The sequence below is a fragment of the Lithobates pipiens genome, unplaced genomic scaffold (genome assembly GCF_037356315.1).
Source record: "Lithobates pipiens isolate NorthernLeopardFrog02 unplaced genomic scaffold, aLitPip1_a1.2 Scaffold_30, whole genome shotgun sequence".
In the NCBI taxonomy this organism is placed as follows: Eukaryota; Metazoa; Chordata; class Amphibia; order Anura; family Ranidae; genus Lithobates; species Lithobates pipiens.
The window spans coordinates 42,310,850-42,324,781 of record NW_027507791.1 but is presented as its reverse complement, the minus strand read 5'-3'; the positions used below and the strand labels follow the sequence as shown (position 1 = coordinate 42,324,781).

Sequence of the window (13,932 nt, the reverse complement as noted above, 5' to 3'; positions counted from 1 at the left end):
TCACTACTGTGCTGCTCACGGGTTTTCTGGAGCTCTCCCATGAGGAAGCAAAGCCCTGCCTCTACCAAGATGGCTGCCCCCACACAGAGAGATAGTGCAGACTAAGGCATGGCAAGTCAGTAATGGGGAAAGATTAGCTCCACAGAAATTACAGGCATGTAACCTTAGTGGCATTACTACTGTGCTGCTCACTGTTTTCTGTGACTGAGGCTCTACCATAGGAAAGCAAAGCCCTGCCTCTACCAAGATGGTGGAGTCCACACAGTGCAGACCAAGCCATGGTAAATCAGTAAATGGGGAAAGATCAGCTCCAGGGAGACCATAGGCACCACTACTGTGCTACTCACCGATTTCCTTGCTGGCGGATGTGCCATAAGGAAGCAAAGCCCTGCCTCTACCAAGATGGCGGCCTCCACAACGTGCAGACCAAAAGGCATGGCAAGTCAGTAATAGCGAAAGATCAGCTCCAGGAAGACCACAGGTAACACTAGTGACATCACTAACGTGCTGCTCACCGGTTTCCTTGCTGGAAGATGTCCCATAAGGAAGCAAAGCCCTGCCTCTGCCAAGATGGTGGCCTCCACACACAGTGCAGACCAAGCAATGGTATATCAGTAATGGGAAAGCTCAGCTGCAGGGAGACCACACGTAATACTAGTGACATCACTACTGTGCTGCTCAGTTATCCTTGCTGAAGGCTCTGCCATGAGGAAGCAAAGCCCTGCCTCTACCAAGATGGCCACTTCCACAAAACGACAGAGTGCAGACCATGGCATGGTAAGTCAGTGAAGGGCAAAGATGAGCTCCAGGGATACACAAGCAGTACTGGTGACTAGTCCTTTGCCCATGGCCTGCCAGAGTTCAGTTCCTCTTTTGGGCCTTGCTTACACTAGCGGGTGAGGGACGGTACAACTCCAGTTGAGCTGTGTTTTTACCTCCCCCTCATCTGCTCCCCATTTAGTCACAGAAACATTGTCTGGGGGTGTACACATGCCGTGGCTTGTGATGCAGGAACTATACCCTCTGCCATGACCCATTAAGTGAATGCAGGCGCCCAGCAACCACGTGCAACACATGAGGTTGCAGTATGCTAGTGCGGGGTTCAAGTGATTAAAGCAGGCGGTGAAGCGGCAATACAATCCCACTTCACCGCCTGTCAAATGTCCTCTAAAGAGTGAGCCGAATGCAGAACGCTCTTCAGAAACCAACGCAAGTGTAAACGAGCCCTTAAAAGCGCTACTAAACCCTTGGTTAACAAAAACCATATATGCGTGCACCATACCCGCTGGCGGCCCCTTTTTCTCTGCAGCCTGCGCTTACACCACAATACCTAAAACAAAGTCTATGGTATATCCACCCACAGCAGATTTACCTGGACTGTTGGCACTGGGAGTAGAAAAGGTAACATCAGGTGGAGGAAGAGCACTCCCCCACCCCTGGTGCCAGTGGAAGAAAGAGCGCCACTGGAAGAAAGAGCGCCCCCGGTGCCAGTGGAAGAAAGTGCGCCCCCGCCACTGGTGCCAGCGGAAGAAAGAGCGCCCCCGCCACTGGAAGAAGAGCGCCCCCGCCACTGGAAGAAAGAGCGCCCCCGCCACTGGAAGAAAGAGCGCCCCCGCCACTGGAAGAAAGAGCGCCCCCGCCACTGGAAGAAAGAGCGCCCCCGCCACTGGAAGAAAGAGCGCCCCCGCCACGGAAGAAAGAGCGCCCCCGCCACTGGAAGAAAGAGCGCCCCCGCCATTGGTGCCAGTGGAAGAAAGAGCGCCCCCGCCATTGGTGCCAGTGGAAGAAAGAGCGCCCCCGCCATTGTGCCAGTGGAAGAAAGAGCGCCCCCGCCATTGGTGCCAGTGGAAGAAAGAGCGCCCCCGCCATTGGTGCCAGTGGAGAAAGAGCGCCCCCGCCATTGGTGTCAGTGGAAGAAAGAGCGCCCCCGCCATGGTGTCAGTGGAAGAAAGAGCGCCCCCGCCATGGTGCCAGTGGAAGAAAGAGCGCCCCCGCCATTGGTGTCAGTGGAAGAAAGAGCGCCCCCGCCATTGGTGTCAGTGGAAGAAAGAGAGCCCCCCGCCATTGGGAGGAATAGTGCCCCTTCATTGATGGGGAGTTATGTCCAATTATTGGTATCAGTGGAAGAAAGTAGTGCCCCAAGGACTGGAATAAAGCAAGCAAAAGGGGCTAAATCTGGCCCCGGCCGCAGTTTGGAGTCCACTAACTAGAGGGCAGCTCCGCTGCTTTGCAGGGTCTCCCTGGAGCCACCCTGACATGCATAGTGTCCGGAACTATGAGGGTATTAGGGAGGGACACATGCACATTATGGGCTGGGCTCAAGGACACAGAAGCCCCCAGATGCTGATATAGAGTGGGCATGCGTATTCAGGAGGCTCATCATGAGTAAACACGGGATATTTAACATGGAGCTCCAGTCAAATGCTAAATCTACTCCCACCCCCATTTTAAGACGATTCAATCTACCCTGTAAAAAGGTCTATATTACCCATTCGGAAGGCACTGCGGTCACATGATCAGGTCCCAGCCCTAGACTGCAGCACAATCGTATAATTGTCTATTCACAGCCAGGTGATTGGTTATCACAGTGATCAGTCACTGTGACCCCGCCCCCGTGTTTACTTCCTCTTCTGAATTAATAGGAAGATACATTCTATCCTTTTCTTGCAAAAGAGGAAAAAAAAAAAACCTGCACACAGTTTGCTAGGGTTATTGTTAGGGTCAGGATCAAAAGGTCATGATAAGCATAGTTTGGGTAGAAGTTAAACTTTTTTTAGTTTATTTATTTTTAAAACTTTGCATCAGTGCGTTTTAGGCAGGATTAAAAAAAAAACAAAAAAAAAACAAAAAAAAAAAAAAAAAAAGCGCCATTGTTTCTGGCCTGCACTACGGTACAAACAACAACTAATCACTGCAATCGCATCAGAAGCAGGAGAAAGTTTTTTGGGTTGGTCATTGGTGGTAAATTATAATATTAGCAAGAAATATACAGGTACATTTAAAACTAAATATTTACTATTTTGGGCCTTTAAAAAAATAAAAATAAAATAAAAAACAGGGGGGGGGATCACTTTTCATTTACCACCAAAAGAAAGCTAAAATTAGTACTGAAAAAAATAAATAAATAAATAAAAAAAAAAGTGCTATAATCTGCCTGGATACACAAAGTAGTTGTGATTAATATGGTACGGTTTTGCTAACACATGTCAAAGTTGCAAAATAGTGCGTAGGCATTAACATTTATTTAAAAAAAAGGGGTTAATCACCGCTGAGAATTTTTCTTTTTTGCTTAAACGGTTATAGTTTCCATTATAAAATTTTGCAAATAAGTAATTTCTCTTCACTGATATGAATGAGGCCGCACCAATGAGCACCCATGAGGTCGCACCAATGGTGCCGCACCAATGAGCACCCGTGAGGTCGCACCAATGGTGCCGCACCAATGGGCACCCGTGAGGTCGCACCAATGGTGCCGCACCAATGGGCACCCGTGAGGTCGCACCAATGGTGCCGCACCAGTGGGCACCCGTGAGGTCGCACCAATGGTGCCGCACCAGTGGGCACCCGTGAGGCCACACCAACTGGGTAGTACCAATGGGCCCCCGTGAGGCCGCACCAATGGGCCCCCGTGAGGCCGCACCAATGGGGCCTCCCGTGAGGCCGCACCAATGGGGCAGTACCAATGGGCACCCGTGAGGCCGCACCAATAATCAGGGCACAGATTATCATCACTGGCAAGTCTGTGTGTGTGAGACATGCCGGTTAGGGTCTCTCCTTTCCTCACACAGACACAGAGCATGAGGAAAGGAATGCTGATAACCGGTACATCCGTTGACATGTGATCAACTATGATTGGACATAGCCTGTGCACATTGTAAAGGGCACTGTGATTGGCCCTTTACCCCCCCCACCCCATCTGTGCTCAGCTGGGTCCAAAGACACAGCGGTCATGAATAGCACCTGATGAGCGGCCCAGTGGGGACGTCCATGGACATCCTCTTAAAACTGGAGAGCCACCCCTGCGCCCCTCTTTTTGGATTCCCAGTTAACACCAGTGTAGTCAAAACGTATTATCTATTGCACTTTCTGTATGTAATGCAGCAAATCGCATCAATAACGCACGTCTTTAATCGAGATGAAGGGTTGGAACGCACTGGAACGCATCGAAAACACATACCGAACACAGAAATCGTGAAGTGAACCGGCCCGTACAGTTTGGCGTTGGTAGCTTTGGGTTCAGATATCAGATAAATACATTGATCTACGAGTTATCGGGGAGCTCGGGGGGTTCGGTCAGGTGAATGGGAAGGTGACAGGTACACTTCATAGAAAGTTCTCCTGTAAAAGCTCCGACCACCAGTGTGAAGCAACTTGGTGACTCCAAAGTGCAAAAGTCTGCAAAAGGAGGAAAAAAATAAAAACCGATCAGACACAACAAACAAAATGACGACACCCCAAACACTTGTATAAAACAGAGACAGCACTGCAAATAAAAAGGCCTCCAATCATCCATCTTATAACCTCATTGGCTGTTAGAATGTAGAAATATCCAATCACAACAAACAACCAGAACTCTAAAAACTTTCTCAATCGGCACTGACTGTTTGTAATCCTTATGCTGCTAGCATTAGTAAACATAACAAAATAAATAAATAAAAACACTTCCTTTTTTATGTAACGTTTCCTTAGCTGCTCATTCACATGTGCAGCTATTATTGCTGCCTCCCTGAAAAGCGATCCGCGACAGAACTCATCAGATGGCATTTGGCAGGCGGTGAGAAGATAGGTCACCTTCTCAGCAATGCTGACCCACCGCACTGCAATGCACGGCATGTGGTTGCGGAGTGACCCCATCCAAAGGGTCGCGTTTGGTGGCGGGGACGGTCCGCTGAATGCAACATGCAGATTGATGCAAAGCAAAGCCGGGCCCTGAGCGGGGGCATTTCTGCATGTAGGTGGGCAGTCGGTAAAACACTACCCCCAGCTTTTACTGCGCTCATGTGAATGAGGCCCTATGGAGGCCGGGAGGACAGTGTGTGCGATGAGAAGGCTGCGGATCATTGGGCACAGAGCAGATAGAGATCACATCCAACCCTCATCTTCAGGAAGAGCCAAATAATGGAGCAAATCGGGCACAGCCAAGACCCCCAACCCGCACAGCCAAGACCCCCAACCCCGCACAGCCAAGACCCCCAACCCCGCACAGCCAAGACCCCCAACCCCGCACAGCCAAGACTTCCAACCCCGCACAGCCAAGACTTCCAACCCCGCACAGCCAAGACTTCCAACCCCGCACAGCCAAGACTTCCAACCCCGCACAGCCAAAGATTCAACCCCGCACAGCCAAGACTTCCAACCCCGCACAGCCAAGACTTCCAACCCCCAGCACAGCCAAGACTTCCAACCCCGCACAGCCAAGACCCCCAACCAGCACAGCCAAGACCCACACAACCAAGGCCCCCCAACCCCGCACAACCAAGCCCCCCCCCAACCCCGCACAACCAAGGCCCTCCAACACCACACAACCAAGGCCCCCCCCCCCCCCCAACACCAGAAAACCAAGGCCCCCACAACCAAGACTCCCTCTGCACAACAAAGACCATCCCACACAAAAAAAGACCCCCCCACTACGCACAACCAAGACCCGCACAATCAAGGCCCCTTCCACACAACCAAGGCCCACATAACCAAGGCCCCCCCAACACCACACAACCAAGACCCCCCACCCGACACAACCAAGGCCCCCCCACCCAGGCCCCCCCAACACCGCACAACCAAGCCCCCCCCCCCCCCCAAAACCACACAACCATGGGCCCCCCAACCAAGACCCCCCGCACAACAAAGACCCCCCACACACACACACACACACACACACACACACACACACACACACAATCAAGGCCCCCCACTCCGAACAACCAAGACCCCAAAGCAAAGACGCAATATCCATAAGGAAAGATCACCAACTCCAATCCCTGCAGGATTGTATCCAACCCTCAGCTGGGGTCAGCCACCTCTCACAAACATCTGCAGGTCAGCCCACCGTCTTTCTTTCCAGCGCACGATAACCCGGCTGTACCATCATTGGTTGCTAGGGACACCAGAGCACCTGACCAACCAATCAGCATAGTTCCCCCCCTTACATAAGTCTCATCAGAGTACCCTTAAATCAATGTCCTGATCAGACTCCACCCTTACACGACAGTCCCCATCAGAGTGTCCCTTACATAAAAGGTCCCCAACAAAGTTCCTCCCCGACATGACAGTCCCCAGCAAAGTCAATGAGAGTCCCCATTAGAGTCCCCCCTTACATGAGAATCCCCATCAACATCCACCTCCCTTATATGAGTGTCCCCGGCAAACCACCCCCTTAAATCAAGTTTCCGACAAAGTCTCCATCAGACTCCACCGCCCCCCCCCCCCCCCCAAATCAACGTCCTGATCATACTCTAGCCTTATATGAAGGTTTCCACCAGAGTCTCCCCTTACATGAGAATCGCCATCAACATCCACCCCCCCACCTCCTTAAATCAAGGCACTGATCAGACTCCCCCTTACATGAAAGATTCCATCAGCGTGTTCCCAACAACGTCCACCCCCCCCCCCCCCCCCCCACCTTATATGAATGTCCCCCTCCTCAAATCAAGGCCTTGACTGGACTCCACCCTTACAATGAAAGTTTCCATCAGCTCCTCCCCATCAAAGTTCACCCCCCACCCTAAATCAAGGTCCTGATGAGGCCCCCCTTTTACATGAGAGTCCCCATCCAAGTCCACCCACCCCCTTAAAATCAGGGTCCCGATGAGTCTCCCCTGAAGGGACTGATGGGCTCAAGTTTATTTAGAATTTTCTTTGCTTTATTGGATCAGGTTCTTCTCTGTTCTGAATCATTTCACACGCCGATTACAAAGAAGCTACAACTAAAACCAATCCACCACCCATTCAAATTGAATTCAATTGAATTTTTCCAGCCAGCAGAGAGATTTGTTAAACTCATGACGTACCCCCCCCCCCACACGGAGAAAAGGTCGACAACCCCTGGCTCGGAAGGATCCAAACCTCATTTGGCTGGGGCAGATATTTTCTGATCAGAAGGAATTCCAGACACAGGATTGATTTTCCTTGGAGAAGACCCTGAGAACTTTCCTCCCCACTCGGGGGGGCCATTGGACCAAATCACATGCAAGGACGCCAAAAAGGTAAAATTTTACATCGTTCCGATTTCTGCTTTTTTAACTGAGACCTTCCTCAACCGACGCTGGGAAATCACCACGAGGACTTTCCAGGACTCTGGGCCGTGTCACAAAACTGGACTTTCCGTGGACCTTCATTTTGGCACGGTGGCAGCCTAGAGGAGCGAAAGGTGGGTCTGGCAGCATGCCATCCCTGGTGGCTGCCCATAGAGGGATGGAGGTGGGCCTGCCCACAAGAAGCCTGAGGGGAGAACAGTGGTAGCCCACAGGGTCTGCAGGTGGGCCTGGTGGCAGACCATGTGGAGCCCAAGGCAGGCGTGGTGGCAGAGCATATGGAACCCAAGGAGAGACCGGGCCTAGCAGCAGGCCATCCCTGGTGGCAGCCCATAGGGGGATGGAGGTGGGGGGGTGGCCTGCCCACGAGAAGCCTGAGGGGGAGAACAGTGGTAGCCCACAGGGGTTTACAGGCAGGTCTGGCAGCAGAGCACTTGGAACCCGCGAGGAAAAAGATGGCAGCCCACAGGGGTCTGCAGGTAGGCAGCCTATAGGGAGCTATATGTGGGCCTGGTGGCAGACCATACTGAGCCTTGTGGCAGAGCATGTGGAACCCAAGGAGAGAATGGCGGCGGCCCACAGGGAGCTAGAAACAGGCCTGGCGGCAAACCATGCGGGAGCTCAAGGACAGAATGGCGGTAGCCGACAGGGGGCTGCAGTTGGGCACGGTGGCAGCCTAGAGGGAGCGAAAGGGTGGGTCTGGCAGCAGGCCATCCCTGGTGGCTGCCCATAGAGGGATGGAGGTGGGCCTGCCCACGAGAAGCCTGAGGGGAGAACGGTGGTAGCCCACAGGGGTCTGCAGGTGGGCCTGGTGGCAGATCAGGCCAAGCCCAAGGCAAGCCTGGCGGCAGAGCACGTGGAACCCAAGGAGAGAACGGGCCTGGCAGCAGGCCATCCCTGGTGGCAGCCCATAGGGGGATGGAGGTAGGCCTGCCCACGAGAAGCCTGAGGGGAAACCAGTGGTAGCCCACAGGGGTCTGCAGGTGGGCCTGGTGGCAGACCATGCGAAGCCCAAGGAAGGCCTGGCGGCAAAGCACTTGGATTCCAAGAAGAGAACGGGCCTGGCAGCAGGCCATCCCTGGTGGCAGCCCATAGGGTGAAGGAGGTGGGCATGCCCACGAGAAGCCTGAGGGGAGACTGGTGGTAGCCCACAGGGGTCTACAGGTGGGCCTGGTGGAAGACAATGTGGAGCCCAAGGCAGACCTGGTGGCAGAGCACGTGGAGCTCGAGGAGAGAACGGCAGCAGCCCACAGGGAGCTAGAAGAAGGCCTGGCGGCAGACCATGCCGGGGCTCGAGGACAGAATGGCAGCAACCAAAAGGGGGCTGCAGTTGGGCATGGTGGCATCCTAGAGGGAGCAAGAGGTGGGTCTGGCAGCAGCCCATAGAGGGGTGGAGGTGGACCCGTAGGCAGACCGCATGGAGCCCAGAGGTGGGCCAGGCAGCAGCCCACGAGAAGCCTGAGGGGAGAACGGTGGTAGTCCACAGGGGTCTGCATGTGGGCACAGTTGCAGCCCATTGGGGAGCTGGAGGCGGGCCCAGCGGGAGTCCATTGTGGAGCTGGAGAAAAGACCAGGCAACAGCCTACAGGAAGCGGAAGGCGGGCAGTCAGTCACATGGTATCAGCGGAGCGGGCACCAACAATGCCTGCAGCAAGGTTCCTGAATAAAAGTTCCTGAGGACAGGAAGTGATGGAAAATCTCCCCCACTGAGGAGGTCTGACCTTCTCTGCTCTACTTTAAACTATATAAAAAAAAAAAAAGTTTTTCCTCTGCAAACAATGTAATGTGTGGTTTGGGTGAGAGCCTGCACCCCCCTCCCCTCCCCCCCCCCCCACCCCACACACACACACACACACACACACACACAGGAGCCCCGTATACAATACTAGAGGAAGACAAGAGATCCAACACAAAAAAAAAATCACCAATAATAGAGAAACCAAATCGTATCTAACAATGTACAGGGGGGGGGGGGGGACATACAGGGGGGAGGGGGGCTACAGTGAGCATAAGCAATATAGAGTGGGAGGAGATGATAGAAAACAAGGAGGGTACATAGTGGGAGGAGATGAATAGTGAGGGGGTATACAGTAGGAGGAGATGGACGGTTAAAGGGGGGTACACAGCCGGGAAGATGGGGGTGGTGAGGGGGATGGGATTGGGGGGGGAGTGAAGGAGATGAAGAGTGGGGGGAGGTTAGTGAGGGCAATACGGAGAAAGGGGGGTGGTGGGGATACAGAGTGGAGGGATATTGGGGGGGCGTTATTCGGGGAGATTTAGAGAGGGAAGGGGGGAACACTGAGGGGGGGTATAGAGAGGGTGGAGGGGGCTCAGTGAGAAAGATATAGAGTGGGGAGGGGAATCAAAGGGGATATGAGGGGGTAGAGAGGGGGGTATAGAAGGGGGGTAGTGAGCAGGATACAGAGTGGGAGGCTATAGAGGGGGGTCAATGAGGGGGATAGAGAGGCAGGTGGGGGGTAGTAAGGGGGATACAGAGTGGCAGGATATAGAGGGGGGGAAATCAGTGAAGGGGATATGGAAGGGGGGGCACAATATAGAGGGGATTCATAGTGGAGGGTACACACAGGAGAGGAAGGGTCAATTATGGGGGATACAGAAGGTAGGGGGGACAGTGAGGGGGGATATGGGGGGCGGGGTGGGGTCAGTGAGGGGGGATATAGAGGGGAGGGGGGTCAACGAAGGAGCGATATACAGAGTAGGAGCGGATTTATAGTGGAGGGTATACACAGGAGAGGAAGGGTCAGTTGGGGGGATATAGAGCGGGGGTGATATGGGGGGTGCTTAGTGAAGGGGATATGGAGAGGGGGGTCAGTGAAGGGGATTCATAGAGGGTATACACAGGAGAGGAAGGGTCAGTTAGGGGGGGATGCAGAGTGGGGGGGAAATAGGGGGGGTCAGTGAGGGGGATATAGAGGGAGGGTCAGTAAGCAGGGGGGGGGGGCAGTGAAGGGATTCATAGTGGAGGATATACACAGTGGAGGGGGGGGGGGTCAGTGAGGTGGATATAGATAGGGGGGTACACAGGAGAGGGGGGGATGGGTATAAGGGGGTACACAGGAGAGAAGGGGGTGGGTACAGTGGAGAGGGTGGGTGGGTATAGGGGGTACAGTGGAAAGGGGGGTGGGTATAGGAGGGGTACAGTGGAGAGGGGGGGTGGGTATAGGGGGTACAGTGGAGAGGGGGGATGGGTATAGGGGGGTACACGGGGGGGGAGGGGTGCAGTCACCGGGGTGTCGGTCCCCTGAGCGGAGGAGGCCGGAGTCCTCAGTAGTAAACAAGTCCCGGTTGTAGGCCTCAGGCCGGCGTGGCAGTGTGTCGGTCCCGGGGTTCGGTGTCCGGGTGTGGGGGGGGGATCCCCGCTCTGCTGTGGGTGGGGGATGGGCCCTCTGGCCGGGTTGCGGGGTCTACACAGGGCGGGGGGAGGGGGATCAACTCATCGGATCAGCTGCAGCCATGTCCGCCTCGGCTCCTCCCCCGACTCCGCCCCTCTCAAACTCACAGTGCGCAGCTCCGCCCCCGGCCGAGCCTTCTCTCCGCATGACCCGCCCTCTGCTTCACGACCGACCGTGACCCCGCCCCTCCGCTCTACCTGGTCCTGACTCCGCCCCCATCACCAGGTGACAGGGGGGGGGGGGGGAGTCTTGTGTTTGTATATAATGTATACCGGACACAGAGCACAGTGCGCCTGCGCCCCCCCTCCTCCCACTGACATCCTGGGGGGGGGGGGTCAATGAATAATCTGTATACGGGACTTTCCTTACAATGCCGTGTAATAGAAGTATAGAAGAATGTCATCACCGATATATCCCGACATATCAGGAGGGGACTGTCCTCACAGCTATATATATATATATACATACATACAGTGCCTAGAAAAAGTATTCATACCCCTTGAAATTTTCCACGTTTTGTAATTTAATTAAATTTTATTGGGATTTTATGTGATAGAGAAAACACAAAGTGACACATAATTGTGAAGTGGAAGGAAATTGATAAATGATACAATTAAATATGTGAAAAGTGTGGGGGAGGGGCAGGGGCATTTGTATGGCGCCCCCCTTTCCTCTGATACCCCTAACTAAAATCTAGTGGTACCAATTTCCTTCAAAAGTCACCTAATTAGTAAATAGAGTCCACCTGTGTGTCATTTAATCTCAGTATAAATACAGCTGTTCTGTGAAGCCCTCAGAGGTTTGTTAGAGAACCTTAGTGAACAAACAGCATCATGAAGGCCAAGGAACACACCAGACAGGTCAGGGATGAAGCTGTGGAGAAGTATAAAGCAGGGGTTATAAAATAATATCCCAAGCTTTGAACATCTCATAGAGCTCTGTTCAATCCATCACCCGAAAATGGAAAGAATATGACACAACTGCAAACCTACCAAGAAAGACATGGCCGTCCACCTAAACTGACCGGCCGGGCAAGGAGAGCATTCATCAGAGAAGCAGCCAAGAGTAGTGATGGACGAACTTCCGACGGGACGTTTCGCGAAAGCGAAATGCGAACGGACCCAAACGTTCGCGAAACCGAACGTTCGCCGCGGGCCCCATTGACTTCAATGGGAGGCGAACTTTGCAAACCTTCATGTCGAATTTGCGGCCACGTGGTAATTATTAGGGGGTAAAACGTAGTCCCACCATCTGGACAATGACATAATACATGTATGAGGTGAATTTGGGATCGATAACTACAAGCATTTTTATTTTATTTGGGAAATTGTTCTAACAATTCAGGACTATGGAGCTAATGAAGGCAATGGAGGAGAGGGAAGGTCAGGGACCAGGGTAGGCAAAGAAGAGGGTGCAGGAGATGATCACCAGCAGCGTGACATACCGAAATGACACATGCACCGTGATAGAGGCATCTGACAGCAGCACCGTAATACAGAGCACTGACAGCAGCACCGTGACATACAGCGCTGACAGCAGCACCGTGACATACAGCGCTGACAGCAGCACCGTGACATACAGCGCTGACAGCAGCACCGTGACATACAGCGCTGACAGCAGCACCGTGACATACAGCACTGACAGCAGCACCGTAAGCAGCCCCAGGAGGAAGTCAGCACAGCACAGGGATGGTGTGATCCCCTCATAATAAGAACCCCCAGGAGGAAGTCAGCACAGCACAGGGATAGTGTGATCCCTTCATAATAAGAACCCCCAGGAGGAAGTCAGCACAGCACAGGGATATCATAAGCAGCCCCAGTAGAAATATGACACCGCTCAACCTCTTCAAAGAGGAGGGTAGGGGCATATAGTACGGTGTGCTTTTTTGGGTCAAGGAAGTGAGCAGACTGTACGTCAGTCCCTATACCGCTGAAGGACTGCTGCAGTATAGGGCAGCGGTCAGCAGTGGTGCACGTCAACCCTATCTATTGTGGACCGATAGCGGTCCTTACAGAACAGCAGACTGTACCGCACTCAAGCCTATGTACCGTAGCACCCTATACCAAGTTACCAGTCCTTATAAGAACTTTTGTGGAACAAGTGAGTTGTGAATGTTTAGTAGTGATGGACGAACTTCCGACGGGACGTTTCGCGAACGCGAAACGCGAACGGACACAAACGTTCGCGAAAACGACCGTTCGCCGCGGGCTCCATTGACTTCAATGGGAGGCGAATTTCGCAAACCTTTAGGTCGAATTTGCGGCCACGGGGTAATTATTAGGGGGTAGCACGTAGTCCCACCACCTGGACAATAGCATAATACATGTATGAGGTGAATTTGGGATCGATAACTACAAGCATTTTTTTTTTATTTGGGAAATTGTTCTGACAATTCAGGACTATGGAGCTAATGAAGGCAATGGAGGAGAGGGAAGGTCAGGGACCAGGGTAGGCAAACAAGAGGGTGCAGGAGATACAGAGCACTGACAGCAGCACCGTAATACAGAGCACTGACATCAGCACCGTGACATACAGCGCTGACAGCAGCTCCGTGACATACAGCGCTGACAGCAGCTCCGTGACATACAGCGCTGACAGCAGCTCCGTGACATACAGCGCTGACAGCAGCTCCGTGACATACAGCGCTGACAGCAGCTCCGTGACATACAGCGCTGACAGCAGCACCGTGACATACAGCGCTGACAGCAGCTCCGTGACATACAGCGCTGACAGCAGCTCCGTGACATACAGCGCTGACAGCAGCTCCGTGACATACAGCACTGACAGCAGCTCCGTGACATACAGCGCTGACAGCAGCTCCGTGACATACAGCGCTGACAGCAGCTCCGTGACATACAGCGCTGACAGCAGCTCCGTGACATACAGCACTGACAGCAGCTCCGTGACATACAGCGCTGACAGCAGCTCCGTGACATACAGCGCTGACAGCAGCACCGTGACATACAGCGCTGACAGCAGCTCCGTGACATACAGCGCTGACAGCAGCTCCGTGACATACAGCGCTGACAGCAGCTCCGTGACATACAGCGCTGACAGCAGCTCCGTGACATACAGCGCTGACAGCAGCTCCGTGACATACAGCGCTGACAGCAGCTCCGTGACATACAGCGCTGACAGCAGCTCCGTGACATACAGCGCTGACAGCAGCTCCGTGACATACAGCGCTGACAGCAGCACCGTAAGCAGCCCCAGGAGGAAGTCAGCACAGCACAGGGATGGTGTGATCCCCTCATAATAAGAACCCCCAGGAG

The 13,932-nt window shown here is 53.4% G+C and overlaps 1 protein-coding gene across 1 annotated transcript in view; it reads right to left on the bottom strand.

Annotated features, from left to right (window-relative positions):
- Positions 1–10,759, bottom strand: part of DCAF8 (DDB1 and CUL4 associated factor 8) — a 69,260-nt gene extending 58,501 nt beyond the window's left edge. Inside the window, 1 exon segment of the mRNA XM_077464094.1 lies at positions 10,495–10,759. The gene's annotated coding sequence lies outside the window, so the exon portion shown is untranslated.
- Between the last annotated feature and the right edge of the window lie 3,173 nt (positions 10,760–13,932).